Source organism: Notechis scutatus, chromosome Z (genome assembly GCF_049901735.1).
Source record: "Notechis scutatus isolate UNSWTSFEM ecotype Mainland chromosome Z, rNotScu1.2, whole genome shotgun sequence".
Classification (NCBI taxonomy): Eukaryota; Metazoa; Chordata; class Lepidosauria; order Squamata; family Elapidae; genus Notechis; species Notechis scutatus.
Genome location: NC_142025.1, coordinates 108,725,519 through 108,752,128, shown reverse-complemented (window position 1 = coordinate 108,752,128; position 26,610 = coordinate 108,725,519). Strand labels below are relative to the sequence as shown.

The 26,610-nt window shown below is 40.6% G+C and overlaps 1 long non-coding RNA gene across 1 annotated transcript; it reads right to left on the bottom strand.

Annotated features, from left to right (window-relative positions):
* Window positions 1–306: 306 nt before the first annotated feature.
* LOC148129092 (uncharacterized) lies at window positions 307–20,279 on the bottom strand. Its single transcript, XR_015745583.1, has 3 exons — window positions 20,147–20,279; window positions 4,942–5,113; window positions 307–334 (listed from the first exon to the last, which is right to left on the bottom strand). It is a non-coding gene; the product is annotated as an uncharacterized LOC148129092 (long non-coding RNA).
* Window positions 20,280–26,610: the final 6,331 nt, after the last annotated feature.

The following is a 26,610-nucleotide window of genomic DNA, read 5'->3' as shown; positions in this document are numbered from 1 at the left end:
ATGCCTTTGCACAGATATGTCATATGCATCCTTGTGTCCCTCACATCCAGTTTCCTAAATGACCTATTCCTCTGAACATATTTAAACTGCTTTTCCTTACTTTTCTGAGTCATTATATCAGCAACAAGCCATCAGGATTAGAGAAAACATCTTGTAAGAGATAAGCTCCAGCATGTTTAAGTTCAAGAATCAAGATTTCTTCCAGAATTGCTTTCCATTCTAACTTACTCCCAGGGGAAGTTTTCTTCTAGACTCTGCATCTTTTTCTGGTAAATGTTGTCAAAAGATTCAGACTATGCCACAGTAAAATGAGAGTTCTAGTCTCCACAAAAACCTGAAAAATAAGATTGAAGACAGCAAAATGTGTGTGCATACAGTGGAATTAAATCAAAATGTTCTTGATCCATAGAAATCTGAATCTCTTTATAGAGGTCCTTCAGAGTGAGTTACACTTGTGGTGGCTATATGGAGATGTCCCCCTAGTCTCCTTGGCAACAAAACAGGACAAAACAGTCTGCCTTCTTGTGAGGGAGTCTAACCTATAAGATCTCCATGTGCATCTCCAGAAATTAAGTTGTATGCTAAAATTTGATTTGTACCACATACAAGACTAAATGTGATTGGTTAGTTTGTGATTTAGTATGTTGTATAAATCCAGCCTGTATACTTAATTTATGGTTCAATATATTAAGGGAATCTAAGCAATGAGTTAAGCCTGTAAACCAGCATTCAGTTAACCCTGGATTATTATGTAAACAGTCTAAAACTGATCCAAAAGTTGAGCTTGCTAAACCAGAAGAAAGCACTTCCCTGACAGCTTTCGTGCAAATAAATACATTATATTGTGCAAAACCACCACTGCAAAATTTGAGGATACCAATGAAATTCTTTAGATGCTTCAAATTAAAGGGAAATTGAACTGTCCAAAGGTGGAAAGTCAGAAGTCAAAACAGGAGGGGGGAGTGTGAACTTGTCTGTTATGTTCATAGAACTAGGGAGTCAGAGTTTTTACTTGGACATTTTGTTTAACATTAGACAGTGCCCAAGCAGTCTGAAACTCCTCACTTGATTTGTTTTGCTGGCTTGTTACCACCTGTTACACTGCTGTTCCCCACCTAGACCTTGATGGTTGCAGTTATATCAGCTAATCTGCACTCCATTATTTAGTTTGGCATTCATAAAGAGAAATATTTTTGAATGATATTTCTCTCCTGACACGATGAAGGTTCTCCAATGGTGGTATGTCCTGTCTCTGCTCTCCTTCTCCCTAAATCTGATGCATTGTGATACCAGAACAGGATAGATAAATCATAGGTCTCAAATTTCCCATTCTGTCAGCTGGGTATAGCCAATGAAAAGACAGAGTCCCAAAGAACTGAAAAATACTTGGCTATCTACTCCAAATATTCGTACACAAAATTCATGTACCGCACTACCATATCCCAGTCACACCTGAATAGTTTGCTGCTTAATTGTTATACTACATTGCATCAAAACCTAAGCTACAAATATTTTTCACCATTTCTAACTACATTGCAGCTCTGCCTCTGTTGGCACTGTGGTTTGGTACCGGTAACTGCAGGATAATATATAAATTTATTGGTTGCTAGCCTGACATGTTTCTGTTCATGTTTCTTCTCCAGTTCTTCAATCAATTCAGTAGGTTTATATACTCATACCTTCTTCATAATTTTCACTGGGAAATTATCATATCAGACTCTAAAGCCCAGAGCCAAATATCTACCCTTTTCCATCCAAAAACCTTAATTGTGATCCTAAATATTTCATTACAACTCTTAGAGATATGAGAAATTATAAAGATTGTTAACTGTAAAGCTATAGATACTAAATTTAAATTGTATTTAAATTTAACAGTAAGTTAAATATTAAATGCACTCTTTTTTTGCTTTCAACCCCCTATTTTTTTTTTAACTAGGGTTCCCAGTCTGGTAGTCAAAGTATTACCTTTGCTTAAAAATACTACTTGCTCTTTTTTAAAATCATCAAAAAAGGTATTGCCCACAGTAATAACCAACTTCCTTTCTTCATAGGTTATGAAAAAAAATATTAAGTTTTGCTTTCTATTCCATCCAACCTGTAATGTGGTCAAACCAGGATCCAAGCAGTACTGTAGAGAAAGACACTGCTATAATGTACAAATGCTTTTTTCCTAGCTTCCTTTTCACAAAATGAATAGACTGAGATATTGCTTGCCAGCCTTCCTGCCAATACAGTAGCATCCTTCACCTTCATGCATGAAGCTAAGACTGAAATATGAGGCTTATGCTTCTGTGTCACAAGAGGTGGCAACACCTAGCAAAGCAGAGAGAAGATCACCAGAAAATCCCATTATACATCCTATTCTTTGTATATGGATGGGACACCACCAGAAAATCCTATGATACATCCTGTTCTTTTTATCTGCCTACAAATGTACACATGTCAGCACAATGTCGGATAGAAACCAGTTCAGGAATGGAGAAAAAGAATGAAAGCTGCTGCTGTTGCACTACCAATGCTAGTTTTTAAAGGGACCAATATAAATAAGAAATCTAACAGATCTGCTTTCACTCATATCTGCAGTAATTTGATAGGAAATGTTGCATATGACAAACTTCTTTTTGAAAAAAAATATTTAAGATACAAGATGTCCCTAAGGACATTTCCTCACTTCTGAGGGAAAGTATCCATTTCTCCTTGAGTCGACAGAAAATTAGACTGGTATAAAATTTTCTTACCTTATTATAAATTCTTCCCCATGTCTACTGTCTTGTTTGGAACACAAGGCAATAGCTCAGTTGTCCTTAGAAAAGGAAAATACTGATTTAAACCCTGTAAAGCTAAGGTTAATTTAGGCATGTCTCAATCATAAACTGAGAACAACATGAACACATTTTTTTTTCATGGAGTCAATATATTCCAGAAAAAAAGATTGCCAAGATGTGTTTGTACTGTAGTTAAACATGTCATTGATAGCTGCTTTATTACCATCTATAGCAGGGGTCGCCAACCTTTTGGACTTCAGGGACCACCAAACTTATAATTTTAGATCTCAGGGACCACTAACTGGTTCTGTGGGTGTGGCCTAAATTGTGGGTGTGGCTTGGTGGTCATGTGGGCGTGGGCTGGGCATGGCTTGTATGTAAATATTATAAATATTTATATAGATATTGAATTTTTTTATAAAAAAGAGCAACTTTTACCCAAAATCAGGCAAAGCAGGCAGGCAGATTGAGTTGCTCACAGAATCACAGATTTATTCGGAAATCTATCTATCTGCCATTGGCTAGCTCAGTCTGTCACATAAAATTTGCTTGCAAGCAAACTCACAAAATTAACTCACCACACACCATGTATGTAAATATTGATTTTTTTATAAAAAAGAACAACTTTTACCCAAAATCAGGCAAAGCAGGCACATTGAGTTGCTCACAGAATCATTCAGTGATCTATCTATCTGCCATCGGCTAGCTCAGTCTCTCAAATTTGCTTGCCGTGAGTCTGCACTGAATTTGCTTGCAAGCAAACCTTCAGTCCTAAGGGAGGTTCGGCTATACACTTAAAAGCAGAGCCGAAGATCTAAAGACTAGCTAGAAAGCAAGAAATCCAGTCATTTCCTGCTTCCTAGCTAATCTAAATCTCCCAGCACAGCAGAACAGATGATGGTTGGAAAAAGGAAAAATAGCAATTTAGCAGGCAAATTTACCGGGTAAGGAGTGAGTGGGCGGGGAGGGTTCCCGCAGGCCATGTGGGTGGCGCAGACTTGTGTTTCTGCTCAGCCTGGATTAATTGCCCTGGGGGGGTGCTCTGGGGGTGAGATTTCTCTGCGGCCCACCAAAATTTTCTCACAGCCCACTGGTTGGCAACCACTGATCTATAGCCAATATCACATAGTTGGCAACCCAAAATAAAACATTATTGGAAATAGATCCATCTATATACACATCCATCTGAGTAAACAGTGTAGTACCATGAGTTTTGCATTAAGACTTGGAAGAGGCAAAATTTCATTTTTGTTTAATGTTCTGACTCCAAGTTTTTCCAAGCAGATGCCTATGAAAAAATTTAGAAATAAAGGTTGTGCTCAATTTACAACAATACAACAGACTGAAAAATCTGTCATTAAGCAGTACGATTATTAAGGTATCATGTGACAACACCCAATTTTACACTCCCTCCTCCTTTTTTTTGAATAAGATATTATACTAATGCCATTTGTGTCCTTCCCTGCCGGCTTCCCCATTGACTTTGTTAGAAGTCATCTGGGAAGATCACCAAAAGTGATCATGTGACTCCCAACATTGAAACTGTCATGAAGGTGCCAAGTGCCCAGATCACAATCACGTGACTGCAAGGATGCTGAGACAGTCTTCTGTCAATGCTGTAATAGTCATAAGCATGAGGAGAGGTTGTAAGTCACTTTTTTCAACACTGTCATAACTTTAAATGGTTGCTAAATAAATAATTGTAAGTCGAGGACTACTATAAATGAAGTAAGGCTTCTCCAGAGGAATTCCAATTAAGTTATGTGGTTTAAAATCTTACAACCAATCTTTTTCTATTTCAGTCTTTATTTAAAAGCCCCCTGAAGTAGGGAACTATATTTCTGTCTAGTGATAATTATTATAACTTGATCTCCATCAATGTCTGCTGCAGGTTCCATCTTCTTCTCCATTCATTGTTTTTCCAACTCACCATTGTCTTTCAGGAAATTCACAAAGAAATGGTCAAATGAAAGGGACATACATTTTGGAAAAATGATAGTAGGAAACAAGCACATCTCTTAGAGAGTGCTGTAAAGCACTAGGAAGCGATATATAAGCGTAAGTGCTATTGTTGTCTCAGGGCTCTTGCAATTTATATATCCAGTGTAAAGGAGTTCTTGCAAAGCTTGGTCCAATAATCATTACCAACTATAGAGGGTGATGCTCAAAATGGTACCTATTTATCTTCTCGTGTTTTCAAGCTTTTGAACTGTTGGTTGGCAAGAGCGGAGGCAAGGATGGGGGCTCACCCCGTCACATGGAGCTCAGGTCTTGAACCTGGGCAGGCAGCTTTCCAGCTGACAAGCCCAATGTTTTAAGTGCTGAACCACTGAGCCACCCCATATTCTCTGGAGGAAGAAGAAAAAACTTGTCAAAACAATGGAATATATTCTCAGAGACTTGGTTACGTAGTTTTTAATTATTCAATTTGTACTCTACTTTTCTATTTCTATAGACCCTCAACACTACAAACAATTAATACAATGATAATCTTAAAGGGTCAAGTAGAAGAATGAGGAACATGAGATATTATGGAAATCCAGTTTCTAAACTCTAGCCAGAGTAGCCAGTAATGGGAGCTGGTGTCCAAGAACATTTGAAGAATCCCCAGTTCTATATAAGGTTAAAAAAATGGAATTTTACTCTGTAAAACTATAGAGGGTGCTGCTCATTTCTGTTCCAAGGCCATTGAGCCAGTGCTGTCTGAAGACATTTCTTGGGTGATATGGCCAGCATGACATCATGGAATTGTTACCTTCCCACCAAAGTTTATTTATCTACTCGTATTTACATGCTTTCGAACTGCTAGGTTGGCAAGAACTGGGGCAAGGAACATCCCATTATATAGAGTTCAGGTCTCTAAGCTGAGCTGTTGGCTCTCTAGCCAACAAACCTAGTGTCTTAATCACTGAGCCACTGTGCTGACCCTCTATATAAGGAATAATCTATACATCATAAAATGAAATTGGAATTTGCAAACGTTAGTCCTGACATCTCTTCATCATCTTAAATTGTTATTTGTGCTGGAAAATGATGGATGCATTCTGTAAGTTAGCCCATTTGAGGTATCGTGACTGGAAAAAAATTGTTCTATGATGCATCATTTCACCCATTTAAAAATTATAGACTTAAGAGTTTTAGTAGAATTTAGAAGGATATATGAAGGTGGTAACTTCATGAGACACATATCATTTCACTCCCCTGCCCTCCTCTAGATGCCTACACTGATATCCAATGATCTCTTACACCAGGACCATATTGGCGGGGAATATCACTCATCCTTTCCCTATTGGACAAGGACCTTGGCTTGGGTGCCACAGTGCTAGGGAATTACATTCTGCAGTTTGCAGGACTCTAGTTTTCATTTTCACTAATCTGCATTAGTTTTTCAATCAAATTTAATTAGGGTTTTAGAACTGCTCTGCATTTGACTGGTATTTGCACATCATGGTTCATCAGATGAGTATACAGGTAATCACCGGATTACGAACATTCCCTTAGCGAACTTTCGAAGTTACGTGATAAGTGCCCCCTAATGTTTACAAACAAGTCCCAAAATTACAGATGTTGCAGCACCAGAGCAGTTGTTCACTCTTACGAATGACTGCAGAGGCTCTGCAATGTTTGCCCTGCCTATTCCCCCCCTCCTTCCGTGCCAGGTTTCCATAGACACTAGGCCTGTAGATACCCACCTTGCAAATATTTAAAGAGCCTTTGCTTTCTTGGCCTTCAGTGAGTACGCAGAGAAAGGAGGCCTAAAGTACTGCAAGATCATGCTAGATCTGTAGTCACACTGTTGATCTTGCATGATCTCAAAGTACTTTAGGCCTGTGTTCTCTGCAAATAGAGGCCTGGATGAGAACTGCAGCAAAAGGCTTTGCAAATGGGGGGAAGGTCTGAAACATCGAAGCTTTCCCTCCATTTGCAAAGCTTATGCCATCTTTGCAAAAACCCTTTGCTGCCGAGAATGGAGCCCCCGGAGGGAGCAGGCGCCGCTCCAGAGCTCCATTTTCACCAGGAAAGGCCTTTCCTCAAGGCCTATGCTGAAGAGAAGCTCTGTTTTCAAATGCCCCGTGTACATGCAGATGAAGTTTGCAGTCTCCATCACAGCAACAAGTGTTTGAGTGACCCTAGGGCAGTTTGAAACTGAGCAATTTGCTTGAAAATAGAGTTTTTTACTCTGTTTCCTACCCTCCTCCTGGGTTGCTCAAACACTTTTTGTCCAGACAAAGACTGGAAACTTCTGGGGTTCATGGTCTCGTGCAAGTTCAGGCATCCATCCGCTTTTGCAGAAAATGGGTGCCTGATATCCCACAGGACCAGGGCACTCATGAGGAGCTTGGAGCAATGCAAGTTTGCTGCCCCAAAGCCTCACTTCATGCCAAAGTTTTTCTGCATGAAGCCCAGAAGCCTTTGGAGGAGACTCACTGAGGCTGTCCGCTGCTTCAGAAGTGGCAGGCAGGCTCAGTAATCAGAGAAGCAGCACTTATTCTGCTCTCCCTTTGCTCTCACGCTGGCCAGGAGCAGGCAAAGAAACAGAGACACTGGAGTGGAAACGGATCTTCACAAAGTAAGTGTCCCAGCGCAGCAGGTTGATGGGGGGGGGGGAAGCAATTGTGGGGAGCATGAGGTATTTGTGGGTCAGGGGTGTGCTTGGGTGGTCTGAAGCAGGTGGCCTGTTCCACTAGCCCCCTCCCCCCATTGCCTTCCACATCCCGAGCTACCTCATGTGCACGTAACTAACGAGTTTTGCAATCGATTAGCAAATGCATAGGAAAAAGCAGGGAGTGATTGCATACAAGGTACAAAATTCACTCCCAATAATTTTTGAGTTATGAATGGAATTGGGTAGGCTCCATTATATTTGTAAGTTGAGGACTAGCTGTAGTATAATCCAAATAAATTCTATATTTATAATTCCATTTCTATATAAAAACTAACCCTCTTCTGCCCCATTGCTGATTGAGTTATAGCGTTTATTTAAAAAATCCACCATTGATCCAATAAAGTATGTTGTGGGTATCCAGACTATTTCTTTTTTCATGCATGCATGTGTGCATTTTTAAATTTTAAAAACTTGTCTGAAAAATTCAAGTGTACAGCAAAACCCTGGGTTAAGAACACCCCAGTTTAAAGACAGCTCATAGTTAAAAACGGAGCCTATTATAGCAAAATTTGAGTTAAACACACAATGGTCAAGTTCATTACAGGATACTACTTATACAGTATAATGCAATAATATTCTTTCGGCTTACATATAAATTTGACTTAAGAATTGACCTTGGGAACTGAATTTGTTGTTAAACTGGTTATTTCGGTTGCATAGCATCTATTTAAATGACACTAATATTTAAAACAATATGGAAGTCTATCTCTGGTGAATTGCAAGGAGCAGATACCTTCAGCCTATGGATCCAGATGATCTTGCCACCCTATTTGATCAACAGTACTTTAAGTAAATTCATGATGCTATTTAGTTGGCTCCTCTTTGGGGCTAACATTTGAAGTGAATAGGCTTGATTATGGTCCTCATCAATTTTACATTGAGAAAAATGCCTGGGATTTAGTAGAACTTAGCACATGTATGACTTAGCTATTCTCTACTGTTTTAAATCAAAGGGGCAGAGTATTAAGCTTGTACACCATGTTCAGTTTCTAAATTCTTGGATTGGTTTACAAAGCCCTCCCAGCGACTGCCACATAAATTTGTAGTTTGTATTAAAATGGAAAAGGAGAATTACTAAATTCACAAGAAGTACTTATATTAGGCTCAATTAAATTAATTTAAATTTAAATGACTTGAAGTCAAATTTAATTTTTGCCCTAGCTCCACCTACTTCTGAAATATGGTTCCTGGCATACCACTCCAAAATTACATGCAGCCTTCAAGTCAGGGAAAAAAAGTGCAACCCTAAATATTAGGAAGAGATTCAAATCAAGGCTGTACATTATACTACTCCAAGGATTTGGAGGTGTAGGTAGAAGCCAGAATGATGGCATGTGCATCAAATGTCTTGAGTAAGACAACTTGTATCAATTATGTTGGATGTCATGATATGATTAAGGAAGTATATGTCATTCATGCCATTGTATGTTGATGTCATAATCCAGATCATCAGGAGTTGTAGAATGTGCCCTTTGCTGATCCAATCCCTTAACTAGTTCCTTCTCTTATCAGACTTTGGTTATGTGACATTAAAGGTACTATCATCTTGTATTTGAATACATGTTCACTGTATACTCTTCAGCAAAGTAAAGGCACTCCACAGAATTATATCCAGGGGTGGGATTCTACCGATTTGTTATGATTTTGCACAGTTCAGAGAACCGGCAAATCGTGCCACTGGCTCCCCTCCCCACCCACCCCTCCTTGCCCCATCCAGTCACTCCTCATGTCGCCTGCTCACCCACCATTGCTGCCTGCCTTATACATAAATTTATACATATATACATAGGATTAAATAGTATATTTTGGATGTTCAGTATAGTAAATAAATAGACAGGGAAATTGTATCTCTTTGAGGCGAGGCGAGGCAAGGCACCCCTTGTCATGAGTGACGTCAAGTTGGCCATGCCCACCCAATCATATGACCACCCAGCACTCCTACCCAGTCACATGACCACCAAGCCATGCCCACAGAACCGGTTATTAAAAAATTTGAATCCCACCCCTGATTATATCCAAGGAAAATATATTCACTATATTGAGAAACCATCTCTTGTGAATGATAGTGGTCGTTCTTATGAGTTCTTTGAAGTCAAATATTGAAGTTCAAATTTAGGTAACTGAGTTGCTAGGTGCCCACATTGCACAAAAACGCTTTTTTCAATTACAAGTTATTGAATCATCTATAGATTGGGCTCACATAACAAGCTAATTCATAAGTTATTTTTTTTTTCTAACTACAAGGGATTAGCCCAATACATTAACTCAAATCATATTAAGGATTAGTATCTTATGTGAAAATTTCAGACTGTCTAAATAACAGCATTTTGGGATGATCAAAGATGCGCTCCTGGAGGATTCTTGTCAAAGTCAAGAATTGCAAGTCTCTGTCCACCAAAAAAGGACAGGACAAGTCACAATAGCTTTGGAATCATGCTTGCACAAGAATCTCTGCAAGAAAGAAACAAGTTGCTATTAAACTAAGCTGTAAGTGTCTGCAGCTGTTATCTCAGACCTCTTCTGCTTCATCTGCACAGGAGACAGAACATACTCAAGTCAGTGTTTATACTATTTTTCTCTGATCTTTCACTTTGCTGTTCACCTCTGCCAAGTTATATACTTTATCCAGAGCCCATGAATGTGACAAAATGGTCTGTATTCTCAATAGCCTGCAATACATTTCATGGAATTTTTAACACACAGTTGGTATATCTACTAGGAATATGCTTGCAGCAGTACAAAAATCAAGCAAAATGGTATCACTCACTTTCCCACTTGTGTTTATTTAAGTGCACGCACAAATATATTTAATATCAAAAATGCATTTTTGCTTCATACGTTATGGCTATTGTCTTTTTCTTTTTTTATTTCTTAGTATTTACACACCGAAACATGCACAAAAAAGAGGTATGGAATAACATCACTACTTTCCTTATCTTCCTAAGAGACAACCTACCTTTTTAAAATAACAAATGGAAGTTAAGAGAGGAATTTAGAATATACAGTTGGGGCAAATACCTCTTACGCAGGGGTGGGCTGCTGGGGGTTCACAGGGTTTCGGGAGAACCTTGAGCTAAGATTCTGCACAGTTCGGACAACCCTAAATCCCACTCCTGGTTGGCCCTGCCCACCCCTCCCCTCCCAGGAGTCCCCACATGGCCTGTTTTGGATGCAGGTAAGAGCAGGGCTTGCATGGAGGCTTGGAGAGGGTGAAAAACGGGCCTCCCAGAAGTTCGGGAAGGCAGGAAATGGGCTCATTTCCGGATTCCAGAGAGCCTCCGGAGCCCGGGAAGCCCATTTTCACCTTCCCAGAGGTGCGAGAAAAGCCTCTGGAGCCTGGGGAGGGCAAAAATGCCCCCCCCACACCATGGTGCAGGAGGCTAAGTAGGCCACTGTGGCCATGCCCACCCAGCAACCCGGAAGAGAACCCGTTGCTAACATTCTTGAAACCCACCCCTGTTCTTATGGCAGTGGTGAGGAACTTTGTTTTTAGCCAGCGACCACACGTTTTCATGAATGAAGGCGAATATATGTTTCCCAGGATAATATTGCAGGATCCAGTCACCGGGATTGGAGGTTCTGTCTTCCGAGCTTTCAGACTTGTGTGGAGCCCATCTTCAGGGAACTTCTCTCTAACTAGAGAGATGGGCTCCAGCACAAGTCCAAAAGCTCAGAAGACAAAAATCTCTGGTTCCAGTAACCAACGCAGATTGGATCCTACCACACATTTTCCTTACTGTTTTTCAACTGCAAAAGCTGCAGTATGCCAGGCATCATCATAAGAGCATGTCTAAAATGACAATATTCAATTTGCACTCTGGAAAATTGTCACATTGACTTTGGCTTTGGTCACATTGGCTTTGGTGGCTTGGTTCTGGGAACTGCAGGAGTTCAAAAATTAGCTTGAGAGTTACATGCAGCCTGTGAATCACATGTAACCAGGGGTGGGATTCTAGCGGTTTAGACTGGTTTGGCCAAACCCCTTGCTCCGAAAATCAGCTGGCAGCGAATCAGTTCGCTGCGACTATCATGTGGACCCACCCCCCGCCCCTGCACTTTACTTACTTATATCATCTCAGCTGATTAGCTGATTACTTTTGCCATAGAGCTATGACCCTTTGACGTGCATGTTGTAGGTCTCAGGGATGCAGAACAATGGAATATGAGTAGATTTTGAGTCAGCCTTAATCATGCTTTATTGCCAGTGTTTTTCAAAATTTGGAAGCCTTCAACTCCCAGAACTCACCATCCAATTGTCTGGGAAATTCTGGAAGTTGAAGTCCGCACATCTTGAAGTTGCCAACTTTGAAAAACACCGTTTAATGCTATACATGACAAATATAGAAGGCCAAAACTACCTATTTGGTCTACCTATACAGAAGGAGGGTGGTATGTGAGGATTGTATGCCAAGTCACGGCAACAAAAAAAGGCAGATATTTAAAAAGTAAGAAATAAACTAAACTACCATTGCACATACATACATATATACAGCAGACATGCCCATGTGTGTGTTCATTCACTTACCTGTATAAAATGACTTTTCCTGAGACAGAGGAGGGAAAAACTGCTATACTAAGAAATTATCACAAAGAGGGCAGCTTCGAAAGCTAATAATTAACTAAACAGTTTGCCTAGAGTTCATTCAGTCTAGCTGGTCTGATTTGAATAAAATTAAAACAAAGCAAAGTAAGGCAAATGTGTGGATGGAAAAAACATACATGAGATATTTTGAATCCCATCTGTAGGCAAGGCTTGTTGAAAGTGTTGTTTTGTCCCACCCTTTATAGTTAGAACTTATGTTATTATTAACACCATTGCCTGACCTTTATGTCCCAATCTTTCTTTATCCACCTACTTAATTCCTCCTCTATTCAACAGTGTACAATTTTCCAATTTCCTAAAACAAAAACAAAACAAACAGCTACTAGACACAGAATCAAATCAGCAGAGTTGAATGATTTTAGTTGGATCAGACATTGCTTAATAGGGAAGTGTCTGCTACAGATATGATACTTGTTGGCTCCTACATAAGGTTGCATTTTTGTAAATACAGCCAATAACTCAAGGGCTTCAAGGACAACTTATGGATTTCTTCCCAGAGGTGCTACTAATAAATCTAATAAAATGTACTTTTGGTTAACAGAGAAGATATAATTGTAGCCTCAATTTTTTTCCCCACACATCCTACCAAACTGTATTCTCTTCACAATTTCTTAAACATGTATATTTTCTTGGTTTGTAAACCATCCACAATTAATAGGCTCCATGATAGTCAAAAACAGATGAAATACTTTGGTGGTTAATCTCCATAAGCAGTCTCACTCAAAAAATGCAAAAACTAATAAAAGCCGCATCCTAATTGCTTCTAGGGCCATTTAAAGAAATGTGTGATTGTATATATGTACAATAAAAATGGGAGGCACAAGATTTATCTTCTTGCATATTACATATCATACTTATCCTCCTAATTGGGAGGGAGGAATTTCCAAAAGGCACTGGGATTGTCTGTGAGCAATGGCTTTTTGATTGTCCTCCAATGAGTACAGTTTTAAGAAAGTATTTCCAACTTAGCTGAGAAACTTTTTGCCTTTGGACCTTTACACCCACATGCATAAAAGAAACAAAAATACAAACTTCTTGTGATGAAGAATTTTTCCTTAATGCTATAAAGACTTCCCCTTAACTCTTGGAAAATAGGACATATTTGTGTTTTGTTCATAAAAAGATCACCATCTACAAGAGTTTACCTTGAAATATCAAGGATCCAATTTCCCTCAGAAATATTTGTAGTGTTATAAAATTAGACTTTCATTATACAATTAAAATCTTTGATGGCTGCCACTTCGTTGGAAATTTTTATTTTGAATGACTGTCGTGTTTCTATTTCCATAAACATTTCTTTCAATGTTACTTCCTCACATGCTTCTAATATCTTGATGTACTGAACACAATACACATCCAGGGTTTTCATTAGAACACATTCCAATGGGCTCATTCAACTCAGTAAAGGCCTTTCCCATGGCTGAGTGGAAATGCTCTCCACCCATCCTTCAACTGACAGAAAAATTATACTGGCATGAAATTTTCTATAGTCACTGCCAATCCCTATCCTGCCTCTATTGCTTCTGTATCAAGTCAGCCCCAGTTCCCTTCAAGATAATGAGGATAAAACTGAACAGATTTGTATAAATGTAGAGGCAGTGGTTGGAATATGGAGATAATTCTATTTTTATTATTTATTTTTTAAATTTATTTAGTTTGTCAAGCATGTATGAGAAAACAAGTATAAATATGAACATAACATATAAACATATAAGTATAAACAGGTATAAGTATATATATATAATAAATGATTACGAATAAATGGGAACAGTAGGACATTAGCACAGCCAAAACTGTTTCTTTCATGGACTAGAGGAGTGGTTTCTCAGCCTCAGCAACTTTAAGATGGATAAATTTTAACTCTCAGGATGGTCCAACCAGTGTGCTGGGGAATTCTGGGAGTTGAAATCTGCCTTAAAGTTGTTTTGCTTGAGAAACACTGATTTAATCTGAACACTGGGAGGGTTTGCTTGATTTTTGGTCTTTGTAGGTTATTTCAAAAATTTTTCTCAGCTGGAGTAGAATAAGAAATGTTTGGAATTGTAACCACCTGAGGTTAATTTCATCACATCTTAATGGATACTGCTCTATCGAGCCCCTACTCCCTCTTATTGTCTGTTCCTCCTCCACTCTCAAATAAGCAGACAATTATTATTGTCAGACAATGCTCCACAGATGGCCATAAAAATAAATTTCATGTTTAAGAGCTTAATCTCCATGCCCTCTAGAGGTAAAACCCTGGATGTGTCTTATCTGTGACTGGAACACAGACACATCCTCAACCGTGCAAGCTAAGGAATAAAAGAATTTTAGCTCAATAGTAATAGCACTTAGACTTATATACCATTTCACAGCCATCTCTAAGTGGTTTATAGAGTCAGCATATTTCCCCCAACAATCTGGGTCCTCATTTTACCGATGGAAGGCTGAGTCAACCTTGAGCCAGTGAGATTCGAACTGCCAAATTTCTGGTAGCCAGCAGTTAGCAGAAGTAGCCTGCAGTACGACAGTATAATTGTGATGGTTCCATGCAAATACTACTTTAATATACAATATCTCCCACTACAGATAGTTGATTTACAACCATTCAGTGACTGAAGTTACAATGGCACAGTGATTTATGATTGGTTTTCAGACTGAATTATTGTTGCAGTACCAGTTATCAAAATTGGGTGCTTGGCAACTGACATATATTTATGATCGTTGCACTATCCTGAGTCATGTGATCATGATTTGTAACCTTCCCAGCAGGCTTCTGACAAGCAAAAAAAAAAAATGGGGGAAGCCAGATTATTTAATGACTGCATGATTCACTTAATGACTGTTATTATGGCAAAAAGGTCATAAAATGGGGCAAAAGTCACTTATTAACTGCTTGCTTGAACAACTTAAATTTTGGGCTTAATTATGGTTGTAAGTGAAGGCCTACCTGTAATTATTACCTTTTTTTATCTTAGTATGAGATAAGATATAAGATGTCCATTCTAGCTTATCCTATCAACTAAAGTTTAGTGCAATGAGTAATCTACCCAATGGCTTGATGGTTTGCGCTTATAATCTGCACACATACAAAATGCATATGAACAGGTGAGCTATAGCCTTGAACTGCCTCTCCTTTTCTTCCCTTTTGTGACAGATATTGCTGTAGCTTCTAATTAATCTGTATTTTTTATTATAATAAACTTTTTATGCCCAATAATAAATTAATCTTCCCCAACAAAATCCTTTTCAGATGTGTGGAGTGTCAACTTTTGTGAGACTTTGGTCACAGTGATTGGGAATTATGGAAGTTGAAATCTAATATATTGGAACCCCAAGAAAGAAAAAAAGCTACCATGAATTATCTTCAAATAAGATCATATTCTAGATTTCTCAACAAAATGTGGTGGACATATTGCAATTTATGAATGGATTGCAGGCCTTGTCATAAAATGGTTGCTGAGGGGGACTGTTTTTTCACAAATTAACTGCCATTAAAACAAGATAAGGCAGTGTTTCAGATTCAACAGGGAAAAAAAGCTTTAATGGCCCTTATGGAGCATCTGTTATCAATTCCTAAATAAAAGCCAGGGTTGGGTAGCTGTCTTCTCCAGCACATGTGAGAGCCAAAAAAATATGCCTTTTGTTTAATAAGTTGTTGAAAAGAGTTGTGTACATTTGTTAAAGCTCTGCATTATTTTAATACAGTTTTTCAAACCTGGCAACTTTAAGATGCGTGGACTTCAACTCCTAGAATTCCCCAGAAAATATGTTATGTTGTCCAGTGGTGGGATTCAAAAAATTTTATACTGGTTCTGTGGGCATGGCTTGGTGGGTGTGGCAGGGGAAGGATACTGTAAAATCTCCATTCCCACCCCACTCCTGAGGGAAGGTTACTGCAAAATCCCATTCCCTCCCCACCGTACTAACCTGCTTCCCAGCTCTGTTCTCCTATGTAAGGCAACAAAAGAAGACCAGGCCGATCAGCTGGGACTCAAGAGGCAGAGAATAGATGGGGGCGGGACCAGTCAGAGGTGGTATTTGCCAGTTCTCCAAACTACTCAAAATTTCCACTATCGGTTCTCCAGAACTGGTCAGAAACTGCTGAATACCACATCTGATGTTGTCTGAGGAATTCTGGAAGTTCACACATCTAAAAGTTGACAAGTTTGAAAAACACTGTTCTTGCCGCCCTTTAAATTACCTTCCGCAAAGTACCATTTATTACCCCGGTCCTAGAAGGGTGGATAGAAAAGCACCTTTCTGAATAACTCTGATTTCATTTGAATCATTTTAATTTTCTGAGATTATTTATGGGGCCTAGAGATATTCCTTGCAATGAAGACAACATGGAAGGGTAACACTTCCCTTTGCAGGATGTAGGATAGCATCAATATCCAAGTTAGGATCTATTATCCAAATTAGAAGGGGCAGAGGCATTGATAAACACCAAATGAGATGTCTTTTCTTTGACTTACCCCAGATGCCATGTTTAAGGTCTTTTTTGTTGCATACAGAAGAATATGGACACGAGTTCAAAATGCTAGGACTTGCTGTTGCACGTTTCCCTGACCATTATATCAAAAACCAAACTAATATATGCAAAGTGCTTGTTTCAATTTAAGTATGTAGTTCCACTACATATAATTAACATAACTAGAAGCTTATTTGGGTAGATGTAATGGCTAGACTAGTTCCATCTGATGGCCTAAGGTCTTGAATCTTCTGATCTCTTTCTTCACAAAACGTCTACTCCTCATAATATAAGCAGCAAAGGTCATAGACATTATTGCATTCTAGTAATAATAAAATGTACTTACACCATAAAATACATCCTTACAATTAGAGGAAATCTTTTCAATTTGCGCTTCTTGAACACGAGAGATGTTCATGGCATTTTGCTAACCTTCTTGTTTTAGTACCACAAAAAACGTTCCTTATTCAATGACAGCAAGGAAAGATGAGAATTTTTAAGATGTTTATACACAAGCATTTATATTTCCCTGCTAGATAGGTTATTTATTCATACTTTTATATAAAAACTTCAAATGTGTTTTCACCTGTTATTTAAGTGGCGACCAATACTCAATAGAATTTGAGCTGACAGTGCAAATAAATTGTTTTTAAATATAAAATGGGCATAATTAGTAATTAAGGCATTAGGCTAGAAAGTAGAAATCATGACTTCTAGTCCTGCCTTAGGCAGGAAGCTAACTGGGTGACCTTGGTCAGTCGCTTTCTCTCAGCCCTAGAAAGAAGACAAAGGCAAACAACTTCTGAAAAATCTTGCCAGGAAAACTGTACACTTGTCTTGAGAATTGGACTTGACTGAAGAGAAGTTAAAAAAAAAATACATTGGACTCAACTGAAGAGAAGGGGAAACATACATTGCATTAGAACACTGTTTTCAGCAAGCCAGGATTATATAGAGAACTGAAGACTTTGCATTATAATTAACAAAATCCTTGATCAACTGCATGCCTGAATGTCCATATTTTGACTTAGCAGAAATAAGCAATCTTATCTGTATGCTAGGGAACTTAGCTACAAGAAGAAAAACAAATGCAGCAAGGATTCTCAAAGCAGTCTATTCTAAATATTACATATTTGCTGTTCACATAATTTTCAACAACAGTTTCTTAAGGACCTGGACGAGTACAGGAGAAACATTGAATGAATAATATATCTGTGGCATAAAAATGATGAGATGGCTCCATTGCTCATAATCTGATGGTCTTTAGCATTTTCATAATTAAATTATTTTTGTATTTATTGAATAATTTAATTTTTATAATTGTTTAAATGCCCCTCATACATCACATGAGATGGGGTAGTCATTAGATGAGAGGGGGGAAGAGTGGAGCCAAATAGGATGTTTGCTTAAAAGCTTTGCCACATATTGAACAGGCAAAGGGCCATTCTCATATGTGAACATGCTTGTGGGAAGCCAGGGCACTGGACTGCTTGAAAGCTTTATCACAAAGGGCACAAGACAATAAACATTCACCACAAGCGCATCTGTTTATGGACACAAAGGACATAGTGCTTGCCACAGATACCATCAACATGGGACTTGGCATCACAACACTGCCTCTTTTGCAGGGGGCTCCTGCCACTGCAAAATTGATGCACCCACTGCTCCAAGTAGATGTGGCGATGTTTGGCTTGACTGGATGCCTGCTTGAAACACTTTTACTGTAGGAAGTTAGCACTCACCCCTCTCCTAGAAAATTGAAATAACTTAGGAAATATTAAAAAGGCAGAATATTTCCCCTAAAAAGAGTAGAAACTCAGAAACAGAAACTCACCTCAGAAGTAGAAGCTCACCCCCACCTTTATTAATGGGTGGGCCATTAAGACCTGGGCCAGAATACTTTACATAACAAAGATCTCCAAGTAAAGCTATAGCAATTGCCAAAAGCCCTTTTCAGTGCATCATCATCCAGCAAGGCTCAACCAAGCCTGGAACTCAGGACAGCTTACAGAGTTGCCCCTGCATGGCCTCATGGGAGTCTGATAACCAATTAGAAACAAGCTTCAATTCAAACCCCAACAAAGGTTATAAAACCCAGGCACTCTCAGCATATCAGCCCTTTCTTGATCTCTTCCTTCACTTTGAAGCATGTAATCATCCTTCCTTTTCACTCTGGGGCTCCAGGCCATGTGGTCCTGTCCACTATTAAACCTTCCAAACAGTCTCCATGTTTCCAGTGTCTTTTTCCCCATTTGGAACTGAACCCAGAAGGATAATTCTTCCAACACTACAAAGCTCACAGTGGTGCCCAAGGGAGCGGCTTTTGAAATCAGAATGGAGTTTAAGCGAAACTTGAAGTGGGAGAGGAGTAGCAGGACAGAAAGCAACCCAGCAGCCAGCCACTGAACAAGCTCCAGAGATCACCTGTGGGACAGAGAAAAACAGTGCCTTTTTGTACAAATTACCAGCAGGTTCTTTCATTTATCCAACTGCTATGACTGTAAATTTACAGGGGGCTTGCTCTTCACTTTAATAACAAAAGATCTCTGCTTGCTCAAGGAATGCTGATGGCTTTTGGGTGGCTGGTGGCTACTAGTTATTAAATAAAATGGGGAAAGGATGCTGAAAGACTGAACAGTCACAAAAAGAATGAATGAGTCTGTATGTACAAGTGAGTGGAGGCGGACAGCTATGAGAAAATTTATAGGTAGGGCATTTTACAACTTTTTTTCCCCTGCATCCTTTCAATTTCCCCTTTTTGTACTGAATACACTACGCTTCATTGTCTAGCAGCTAAAGGATGTAGTCAGGAGGCCTTGAATGCAGCTGCAAAGGGGAAAGTTGAGTAGCTGCTTCCAAGAATGAGTAGGATGAGGGGAAAGACTCCAAGGGATTGGCATTTATTTGTGGGAGGGGTGCAGCTGATGTTTTAGAACTATCTTGCTCGCCCACTCCTTGCTCCATATATACAAACATATTCTGTATAGTGTCAAAAATCACTAAAAAAGCTCCTTGCTTTGAAAACTTTTTTAAAAAAAATAATTGGATTTAATTGGGAAGCATGGAGCAATATCCTTGATCCTTCCCAGCTGTGGAAAGCTCTGTCTGAAAGAAGTGGTTTAATTTTTAACTCATACTAGAGGCTTGACGAGGAAACAATAGTTTGCTTTGTATTTCTTGTAATGTATACCCTTCATTTCCTGGCACTCCAATATCTATAGCTCAGGAAAGATTACAGTTTCAGCCCACCACGTGCTTCTTACCCACTTTCACTCCCTCACCAGACAGGATTGGCAACAGAAAAGATGTTTCTTATTGTGTACCACCTGATGGCTGAACAGCTCCCAGGCCTGCTTGAAATAACACAGATGGCACCTGGAATGGCTTGTCATCCACAAAAACTTGTTGAGTCTTGAATTCCTTCCCATCCCCCTCCCTTTTGCCCTCTTCTGGGAGTCCAGATATGAAGCACTCCAAGCAGCACAGGTAGTCCTCAACTTACGACAACAATTGAGCCCCAAATTTCTGTTGCTAAATGAGACATTTGTTAAGTGGATTTTGCCATTTCTATGATCATAACTGCCACAGTTGTTAAGTGAATCACTGCAGTTTTTAAGTTAATAACACGGTTGTTAAGTGAATGTAGTTTCCCCACTGACCTTGCTGTTCAGAAGGTTACTGTTGTGGAGCGGCAGTAATAACCTGAGGCAAAACTCAGAGCGAACTTCAAACTGTAACTTTATTACAAGAATAACAGGTTGCCGCAGCTGCCGAGCTAACAGGGCAGTCAGCTGGTGGCAACAGCTGATGCCATTTGACAGTTCCTTTTATAGCCGGCTGTCAAACGGCATCAGCCAATAGGAGCGGTCCGCGTTCCCGCTAGAAACGCGGACCGGAGTGAAGACTGCGGGTTAGTCCATTGAACGCTACACTCCTTTCCCCCAGAATGGAGCATGCGTAGTCTTTAAGGTAGGCCAGGCGCTTGCGCGGGCGGCCGGATCATCTCAGTTCAGGTGGAGCTGCTGCGGGAGAGAAGTCCTCCGCTTGCTGGGCTGCTTCTGGAGTCGAAGGAGCTGGAGTCTCGGATTCGGGCGACCCTGGGCAAGGAACCGACGGCAGACCAGGTAGGCTTGCTTGCTTGTAGTATCTAAAGGAAGTCTCTGTGTGCGCCAGGAGTTCTTTTTTGTTCGGGCTGTAACGAGGGTCATCTGTAACCACACTCCATTGTCTTCTAAGTTGGTTGATGTGCCGGCGCCAGATGCATCCGTCTTGCAGCAGGACCCTGTAAGACTTAGGACCTGTTACTGCCACAATTTGCCCTAGCACCCATAAGGGGTGACCTGCATAGTTCCGGGCATAGACCCGGTCATGTTGTGCGAACTCCCTTGTCTGGCTTTCTGACCCTAGGGGGGTGACTGGGGCATAATGAGGATGGAGTCTGTCTAGGGTGGTTCTCAGACGTCTGCCCATGAGGAGCTCAGCTGGAGACTTATTAGTGGTGGCACAGGGGGTTGTATGTTGGGCCAAGAGGTACCTAGAAAGCTTAGAGTGCCAGTCTATAGGGCCAAACCTTTCCAGGGCCTCCTTAACTGACCTGACTGCCCTTTCAGCCAGGCCATTACTGGCAGGATGAAAAGGAGCTGTAAGGGCATGCCTTATCCCTAGGTTGGCTAGGAAAACCTCAAACTCACAGGAAGTAAACTGGGACCCGTTATCAGACACAATAGTGTCAGGGAGGCCATGGGTAGCGAATACCCTAGTTAGAGCCTTAGTAACAGCTTGTGAAGTTGTGGTCATTAAGGTCAGGTCTATCCATTTTGAAAAGGAATCCACCATTACCAGGAATGTACATCCATGAACAGGGCCAGCTAGGTCAATATGTAACTGGGACCAAAGGGCCCCTGAATCTTCCCACCTGCCTGGAGTGGATGTGGGTGGAACAGGCCTGGTAGCCTGGCATGGCTGACAAGTGTTCACCCAACTTGTGATTTGAGCATCCATGCCTGGCCACCATAAGTAACTGCGAGCCAGAGCCTTCATCCTGACAATGTCAGGATGGCCTTCATGCAGGACCTCTAAAACTGAGTCCTGCAACTTGGAAGGGATCACTACCCTAGTTCCCCAAAGTAAACAGCCTTGCAAAGAAGATAGTTCTTGCTGGCGAATCTTGAAGGGCAGGAATTCGGGAGCATAAGAAATTGCTGGCCACCCACTTCCCACCCAGTCCAGAACTTGGGCGATTACCTTGTCCCTAGAAGAGTGGGCAGCGATGTCAAGGGCAGTGATGGGGAGTTTGAGATCGTTGATCTCGAAAACAGCATTAGTTGGTGCAGGATCTTCCACAGGAACAGGCAGAGGGCAGTGACTAAGAGCGTCAGCGTGGCATAGCCAGGATGATGAACCAGCGTATAGGAATAGGCACCAGAAATAAAGTCCACCTGGTCATTCTTGGAGACAAAATCTGAGGGGTTTGTTTCTCACCAGACAAAAGGCCTAACAAAGGCTTGTGATCTGTGATCAATTCGAAATGGTGTCCATATAGGAACTCATGGAATTTTTTGGCAGAAGCAACTGCAGCCAAAGCCTCTTTGTCAATTTGGCTGTAATTACGCTCGGCTGAGGAAAAGGTCCTGGAGAAAAAGGCAATGGGTGCCTCAGAACCGTTAGGCAGTCTATGACTTAAAACAACCCCTATGCCAAAAGGAGAAGCATCTGCAGCTAGAACTAAAGGCAACTGTTCATTAAATTGTATCAGGACCGCATTGGATGTAAGTAATGATTTGACAGCATGGAAGGCATGGGCTTCCCTAGGTCCCCAGTGCCAGGGGGATTGCTTGTCCAAAAGTCTGTGTAGAGGCTCTGCAACGGAAGCTTTGTGAGGCAAGAATGCAGCATAAAAGTTAAGAAGGTCTAAGAAGGCCTGGAGCTCAGTTGTTAGTAGGAGTGGGTGCCTCGTGGATAGCCCTGACTTTGGACTCAATTGGGTGTATACCAGAGGCATCAATTCTATAACCCAAAAATTCTACTTGTTTGGTGGCAATAGTGCACTTGTCTTTTTTTAACTTGAGGCCTCTGCAGTAATTGAGGCTTGTCAATGGCCGATATTAAAATGTCATCAAAGTAGGGAACTACGCCTGGTAGTCCTTGGATAAGTCTTTCCATTAAGGATTGGAAAATTCCAGGGGCTACACTTACGCCAAATTGGAGTCGCCTGCATTTGAAAGCGCCCCTGTGCATTACTATAGTCTGCAGTTCTGCGGCTGTGTCATCAACAGGGAACTGTTGATATGCCTGTGACATGTCTAATTTTGCGAAAATGGTTCCTGGCTCAAAAGAATGTAGGAGGTGCTGGATAACATGGACTGGATAGGCGCTGATTTGTAAATATCTGTTCAATGACGTCTTGTAATCAGCGCAGATTCTCACGCTACTGTCTTACTTTAGGGTGTAACTATTGGGGTCTCCCATTTTGCGAAGTCCACAGGCTCCAATACGCCTTGTTTGATTAATTTGTCCAGCTCAATGTCTAATTTTGGGGCGGATTGCAAATGGTACCCTTCAAGGCTTTAAACGGATTGGTACTGCCTGAGGGTCCAAGTTAAATGATATTGGGGTTCCTGAGTAACACCCCAGCCCCTCGCTGAACACTTCAGCATAGTCCTTAAACAAGATATCCACTTCAGTATTTGAAATAGCGTGGATGCCTGTTACGTGGAGGCCAAGGGCAGGGAACCAGTCTAATCCCAACAGGCTAGGGAGGGCACCATCCACTACAACTAAAGGCAAGTATCCTTTAACATTTTTGAATTGTATGAAAAACTTGCCTTTTCCAAAGACTGGGATGGTTCTGCCTTGGTAGTCGCGTAGGGTCAACTGGCAGTTGAGAAGCTTCTTCTTTGTCATTCTGGGAAATAGCTTATTTAGGGTCCCCAGGAGATGATGGACAGTGCTGAGCCTGTGTCAACTTCCATCCTGCAAGGTTTACCTTCTATGGAAACAAAAACACTAATTTTGTTAGAGCCTTTGTTTGTCTGGTTGGCATGATAGCAGGTATAACAGTCTTCAACTTGTCTTTGGAAAAATTGGGTTGTCTGAGGCTTTTGGGTAAAAGTCTTTCCTGCTTGACAGATCCTGGCTTGACATGACCCTTCCTTTGGCATTTTAGACAAATGGCATTCCTGAACTTGCAGGATGCCCTGAGGTGGTTTCCCCCACAGCTTAGGCAAATGGGCTGATGCCTGGGAGGTAGACTGGGGTTTGGCCTGATTTCCCCTTGACTGGTTTTTTGCTGCCTGAGATGATTTACATCATTAGCCCCATCAGAGCCTTCTTCTAAGGATGCCTCATTGTAATGAATGGCTGAGCTACTCTGGCTAATTGGATTCCCCTGAATTTCAGCTGCTGAAAGTGCAGATAGTTCAGCAGCTTGAGACTCTTCAATAGCTATCGTTAGGGTTAAATCTCGTTTAGCCAATAGGCGCCTTTGCAGCCTCAAATCTCTGACTCCACAAACGATTTGGTCTAATAGCATGTCCTCTAGATAGTGTCTAAACCCACAATGCAAAGCGGCTGTCCTTAGGGCAGCCATGTATTCACTAATAGTTTCTCCCTCAGCTTGAATCCGCCTCCTAAAAGCATGTCTTCTGGCAATTTGGGATGGCTTAGGGGAATAGTGGTTGGAAAGAATTTCCTGCAATTCTTCCCAAGAAACAGTCTTGACTGAACGGGGAGCCACTAATGCCGTAGCAGTGTCAAATACTGCGGCTCCGCAAAAACTTAAAAAGTAGGACTTTTTCCTATGGGCAGTAGTGTCAGCAAGGTCTATAGCATCTAGAAAGCAGTCAAATCGGTTTCTGTAGGATTCCCATGTCTCAGCTGTCGGTCTGAAAGGTGGGAATGCAGGGTTCGAAGTCATCTCGCTTCGGCGGTGCCGTCTCTTCCACAGGGAATTTGAATTTCGCGCTCGCAAATAGCGACGATAGCTTTTTGAATGACAATCAGCTCGTAGTGACTTTGGCTCTTTTTGTAGTGACTTCGCTCAGCGATTCTTTGCCCGGCTGCCTCTTATTGGTGTCCCGTCCTCGTCGTCAGTGTTGTGGAGTGGCAGCAATAACCTGAGGCAAAACTTGGAGCAAACTTCAAACTGTAACTTTATTACAAGAATAAAGGGTTGCCACGGCTGCCAAGCTAACAGGGCAGTCAGCTGGTGGCAACAGCTGATGCCGTTTGACAGCTCCTTTTATAGCCAGCTGTCAAGGCATCAGCCAATAGGAGCGGTCCATGTTCCCACTAGAAACGCGGACCGGAGTGAAGACTGCGGGTTAGTCCATTGAACGCTACAGTTACAAAAGGTGATCAAATGACTCTGTGACACTGCAACTGTCATGAATCAGTTGCCAAGCATCTAAATTTTGATCACATGACCACAGGGATGCAATGTCGTGTGAAAAATGGTCATAAGTCACCTTTTTCAGTGCTATTATACTTTTGAACAATAACTAAATGAACTGTTGTAGGTCTAGGACTACCTATACTACCTCTATTTTATATTGTAAAATTACAATTTAAAACATTGAGCATCTCCCTCTTGCCCTTACAGTCCAAGAAACTAAGGAAGGTCGCTTCTGCGATATCCCCATTGCCCATTCCTTTGAGAGCTCAGCTGCCTAGCAGGCACTAGCTTGGCTCAGGAATATACTCCTTGTTTATCAATTAGTTGCACAATATCATTTGAATATGAAATGTCAAGTGATTCTCTCACTATCTGGCCATTCTTCACTGTCCTTTTCTTCTGAAGCTTTAGACACTTCCCATAGGATGATTCTGCTTCACTAATATTAGTCAGGGATTTCCCACCTCTTTGGTCATGATTCCCTTTCAATACTGCTGAAGATTGTGACAGGAGACAGGTGAGCTGTAGCTGTGCTTATTTTTCTGTGCAGGTTAGCAATGGTGACTTCCTTGCCTTGAGAAGGGACATGAAGATACTTGGAGATTTTCCACCTGAAATCATCTCCTTTTCATCACTACTATAGTCTTTGAAGAATACTGGCATTTCTGATCCAAGTCAATCTCAGGCGAAAGATCTAAGCCTACATGTGTGTGAGAAGGAATGTCTTTCATAACAGATACTGTACTGCTACTTTTGTGAGCAGGGTTAGTTACAACAACAAGATACTTATCTAGTACTTTAGTGCTCAAAGCTTTGAACAAATTTTGATACCTATACAATATTTCTTTGCATGACAATATTTTTTCCATTTTATTTGTACTACAACAATGGCTGAGAGGTGATGGCTTGTCTAAAACTGTCTTGAGAATCTATACTTGGTGAGATCTCAATTTGTAGTTAAGAAGCAAGTGTTTTCCAATATGGTTAGGATGACTCTCTTCCATTTCATACATTTCATCATTGACTATGCTCTGCGTCCCAAAGATGCTTTGACATCCTATGTCAGTAGGTTCTAGACTTTACTTCAACAGTGGTTCCATCAGAAGTTATAGGAAGCCAGTTGGTAATACAAGCATATAACATTTTGGACAGTTACAAAGAGTCATTCCAAATATAGATGAAATTAATACACATTAATAAAAAGTATTTTAGTACAAAGAGAAATAAGCAAGATTCATGAATAAACAAAGTAATACAGATGATTTTACTGCATGTTTGGCTTAGTGGTTAAGGCACCAGGCTAGAAACCAAGAGACTGAGTTCTAATCCCACCTTAACCATGAAAGATGGCTGGATGATTTGGGGCCAGTTACTCTCTTAACCCATAATATCAGACTCAGACAACAAGCTGGTTGATCAATTCTTGATGCAACCAAATGGACCAACACTTACTTGATCCTGCACCAAAACTAGGAAGAGAAAAAGTACATGTAAGCATTCCAAGCCACAAATGCAAATTCTTGTATAAACATCATATGCATATACTATATGCAATTAACTGGCTATTTCCAAAATAGAAGAGATTTTTTGTACATAATTTTTTTTCATGTTCTTAAAAAACTTTAAATTTCAATGAAATCTTGCCAATTTTCTAAAATCAATGAATGAATGCATGCACACACACACACACACACACACACACATATGTATACAAACACACAGATACACATA